General features: G+C 45.1%; 1 long non-coding RNA gene across 1 annotated transcript; it reads right to left on the bottom strand.

The window, feature by feature from the left end:
- Nucleotides 1-3,284: 3,284 nt before the first annotated feature.
- LOC138680861 (uncharacterized) lies at nucleotides 3,285-4,547 on the bottom strand. The gene is made up of 3 exons (XR_011321815.1): nucleotides 4,140-4,547; nucleotides 3,981-4,053; nucleotides 3,285-3,753 (listed from the first exon to the last, which is right to left on the bottom strand). It is a non-coding gene; the product is annotated as an uncharacterized lncRNA (long non-coding RNA).
- Between the last annotated feature and the right edge of the window lie 210 nt (nucleotides 4,548-4,757).

Here is a 4,757-nt window from a genome sequence, read left to right as displayed (position 1 = left end):
TAGACCTTTGGGTGGTTCAGGACACAGGTGTAGGTATGGACATTCAAGGTCTGTCCTCTTGTGTGGATCATCTCACTGCAAGGGTACAAAACATTCAAGATTTTGTGGTTCAGAATCCTATGTTAGAGCCTAGAATTCCTATTCCTGACTTATTTTCTGGGGATAGATCTAGGTTCTTGAATTAAAAAAAAAATTGTAAACTGTTTCTGGCTTTGAAACCCCGCTCCTCTGGTGACCCCGTTCAACAGGTAAAAATCATTATTTCTTTGTTACGTGATGACCCTCAAGACTGGGCATTTTCCCTTGCGCCAGGAGATCCTGCATTGCGTGATGTTGATGCGTTTTTTCTGGCGCTTGGATTGCTTTATGATGAACCAAATTCAGTGGATCAGGCAGAGAAAATCTTGCTGGCTTTGTGTCAGGGTCAGGATGAAGCGGAGGTGTACTGTCAGAAGTTTAGAAAGTGGTCTGCGCTTACTCAGTGGAATGAATGTGCCCTGGCGGCAATTTTCAGAAAGGGTCTTTCTGAAGCCCTTAAGGATGTCATGGTGGGATTTCCCATGCCTACTGGTCTGAATGAGTCTATGTCTTTGGCCATTCAGATCGATCGGCGCATGAGTGAGCGCAAAGCTGTGCACCATATGGCGGTATTCTCTGAGCATAGGCCTGAGCCTATGCAGTGTGATAGGACTTTGACCAGAGCTGAACGGCAAGAACACAGACGTCGGAATTGGCTGTGTTTTTACTGTGGTGAATCCACTCATGCTATCTCCGATTGTCCTAAGCGCACTAAGCGGTTTGCTAGGTCTGCCACCATTGGTATGGTACAGTCTAAATTTCTTTTGTCCGTTACTCTGATTTGCTCTCTGTCGTCCTATTCTGTAATGGCATTTGTGGATTCAGGCGCTGCCCTGAATTTGATGGACTTGGAGTTTGCCAGGCGCTGTGGTTTTTTCTTAGAGCCCTTGCAGTATCCTATTCCATTGAGAGGAATTGATGCTACGCCTTTGGCCAAGAATAAGCCTCAGTACTGGACTCAATTGACCATGTGCATGGCTCCTGCACATCAGGAGGATATTCACTTTTTGGTGTTGCATAATCTGCATGATGTGGTCGTTTTGGGGTTGCCATGGCTACAGGTCCATAATCCAGTGTTGGATTGGAAATCTATGTCTGTGTCCAGCTGGGGTTGTCAAGGGGTACATGGTGATGTTCCATTGCTGTCAATTTCGCCATCCACTCCTTCTGAATTCCCTGAGTTTTTATCAGATTACCGGGATGTATTTGAAGAGCCCAAATCTGGTGCCCTACCTCCTCATAGGGATTGCGACTGTGCTATTAATTTGATTCCTGGTAGTAAGTTTCCTAAAGGCCGTCTGTTTAATTTATCTGTGCCAGAGCACGCCGCTATGCAGAGTTATATAAAGGAATCCTTGGAGAAGGGTCATATTCGTCCGTCGTCGTCACCATTGGGAGCAGGGTTCTTTTTTGTGGCCAAGAAGGATGGTTCTTTGAGACCTTGTATTGATTACCGCCTTCTTAATAAGATCACAGTCAAATTTCAGTATCCTTTACCGCTACTGTCTGATTTATTTGCTCGGATTAAGTGGGCTAGTTGGTTCACCAAGATAGATCTTCGTGGTGCGTATAATCTTATGCGAATTAAACAGGGTGATGAATGGAAAACGGCATTTATTACGCCCAAGGGCCATTTTGAGTACCTGGTTATGCCATTCGGGCTTTCTAATGCTCCATCTGTGTTTCAGTCCTTTATGCATGACATCTTCCGGGAGTACCTGAATAAATTGATTGTATATTTGGATGACATTTTGGTCTTTTCGGATGATTGGGAGTCTCATGTGAAGCAGGTCAGAATGGTGTTCCAGGTCCTTCGTGCGAATTCCTTGTTTGTGAAGGGGTCAACGTGTCTCTTTGGAGTTCAGAAGGTTTCATTTTTGGGTTTCATTTTTTTCCCTTCTACTATCGAGATGGACCCTGTTAAAGTTCAGGCCATTTACGATTGGACTCAGCCGACATCTGTGAAGAGCTTACAGAAGTTCCTGGGCTTTGCTAATTTTTATCGTCGCTTCATCCCTAATTTTTCCAGTATTGCTAAACCGTTGACTGATTTGACCAAGAAAGGTGCTGATGTGGTCAATTGGTCCTCTGCGGCTGTAGAGGCTTTTCAGGAGTTGAAGCGTCGTTTTGCTTCTGCCCCTGTGTTTTGCCAGCCAGATGTTTCGCTCCCTTTTCAGGTTGAGGTTGATGCTTCTGAAATTGGAGCAGGGGCGGTTTTGTCGCAAAGAAGTTCTGATGGCTCGGTGATGAAACCCTGTGCCTTCTTTTCTAGAAAATTCTCGCCTGCTGAGCGCAATTATGATGTGGGCAATCGGGAGTTGTTGGCCATGAAGTGGGCATTCGAGGATTGGAGACGTTGGCTTGAAGGAGCTAAACATCGTGTGGTGGTCTTGACGGATCACAAGAATTTGACTTATCTCGAGTGTGCCAAACGGTTGAATCCTAGACAGGCTCGATGGTCGCTCTTTTTCTCCCATTTTGATTTTGTGGTTTCATACCTTCCAGGATCTAAGAATGTGAAGGCTGACGCCCTGTCAATGAGTTTTGTGCCTGACTCTCCGGGTGTTCCGGAGCCGGCGGGTATTCTTAAAGAAGGGGTAATTTTGTCTGCCATTTCCCCTGATTTGCGGCGTGTGCTGCAAAAGTTTCAGGCTGATAGACCTGACCGTTGTCCTACGGAGAAACTGTTTGTCCCTGAAAGATGGACTAGTAGAGTTATCTCTGAGATTCATTGTTCAGTGTTGGCTGGTCATCCTGGAATCTTTGGTACCAGAGATTTGGTGGCTAGATCCTTTTGGTGGCCTTCTTTGTCACGGGATGTGCGTTCTTTTGTGCAGTCCTGTGGGACTTGTGCTCGGGCTAAGCCCTGCTGTTCTCGTGCCAGTGGGTTGCTTTTGCCCTTACCGATCCCGAAGAGGCCCTGGACGCATATTTCCATGGATTTTATTTCTGATCTCCCTGTTTCTCAAAAGATGTCGGTCATTTGGGTGGTTTGTGATCGCTTCTCTAAGATGGTCCATTTGGTACCCTTGTCTAAGTTGCCTTCCTCCTCTGATTTGGTGCCATTGTTTTTCCAGCATGTGGTTCGTTTGCATGGCATTCCAGAGAACATCGTCTCGGACAGAGGTTCGCAGTTTGTTTCGAGGTTTTGGGACGTAGAAAGCTAGCACTCAATCTGTAGGGTCCACGGTGCAAGTGAACGGGGTACTAGATCCCACAAGTCATCAAGTTCAGAAAGGATCACTGCACACGTATAATATAACTTTGCGTTTCTCAAAAGTTTATTAGATTTTCATCAATATCAAAAAGGTATCAGGCGAAAATTGACGTTTCGGCCAGCTTCGTGGCCTTGATCACAATATCGCTGTAACAAGCAAAGGACAAAACACTATTAATAACAGATAGACGTATATACATATTTACATATTTACATAGAGGAACCCATGTCATAAGGTTACGGTAGTCATGGTGAGACATACACCAACAAGATAAAGATTATATACTGAGATCTAAAAAACTAAAACATAGTCACATAGTGGAGAAAGGTACAAAGGAGACTGTTATATACGTATCAGCGGTACAATTGGAAAGAAGACATACCCTATTGAGATCTGTTGCTTATAAAGGAACGACACAGAATAACTGATGAGTCGGGTACATAGGTGCTGTGGTAACCTGGAAGGAGTAATCCAGAATAAGCTAGTGATATTACGTTCATGTGTACACAATAAGAGAGAACTAAATCATCCCTGTATAACTAAAGGCTGGAAGGCTACCACCTCAGTTGTGAAGATACTACAGCCAAAGCGCTAGAGAGTATTTTGAACGTACATGTGCCATATTGTCTCTATGTGCATGGCTCTAACCACAAGGATGGATTACATGTCAAAAACAGTACTAACCAGACTAATAAAATAGCGAATGCTTGCCACCATACAGCAAGGCCTTTAAGTCCGGCTTGAAGGAAACCTGTGACTGTGATAGATATACATACGAATCAGAGGAAGGATCAGAGTGCTGAATTTAATTTATGGTACACAATGGGTAAAAGGGGGAGGTACCTGTCCTGTATGTATAATCGGGGCCAAGGGTAAGGTAGTAACCTTCTAGGATTTTCTTGAAATGACCCGGAGGAAACAAGAAAAACAATTGCGCTGTGGGCAAAACAAAGACGGCTCAGGTGTCAAGAGAATAGTTAATGCTTAGCAAGAGCACTGAATATAGTACTGGGTATACCTGTGTCATATATATGGTCGCAGGCACAGACGAATGCAGGTTCACAATTGTAGTACTGAACTCCCCATTTACTGCGGTATATGGAAGGTCGAGTAAGGTATAGCGTCCCTATTGAGTAAGGGGAAATAGCCAGCTTATATGTATATTTAAAGTAAAGGTACACTTATCTGAGTGATGTACTGGACTTACTCGTCCAGGTCTCCTTGTCCAGATACGGGGGGCAAGCGTTGGTGGTGAAGTGGAGGCCGACACAAACCTGTGTCACGGCGGTGAAGAGGCTTGGAGTGAAATGCCAAAGTTCGGCGTTAATAAAGCTCCCAGGCCGGTCATGTGACCTAGCTATGTGCAGAGACGCTAGCGCATGCTCAGTAGCGCTAACGTGTAGTGGATGACCGCGTTCAGGACGGTCATGTGACCGGAAATGCGCGGTGCCGCCGGCGCAT

This window comes from Ranitomeya imitator, chromosome 5 (assembly GCF_032444005.1).
Source record: "Ranitomeya imitator isolate aRanImi1 chromosome 5, aRanImi1.pri, whole genome shotgun sequence".
Lineage (NCBI taxonomy): Eukaryota > Metazoa > Chordata > Amphibia > Anura > Dendrobatidae > Ranitomeya > Ranitomeya imitator.
The sequence above is the reverse complement of the archived record's forward strand: the minus strand, read 5'-3'. Positions and strand labels throughout refer to the sequence as shown.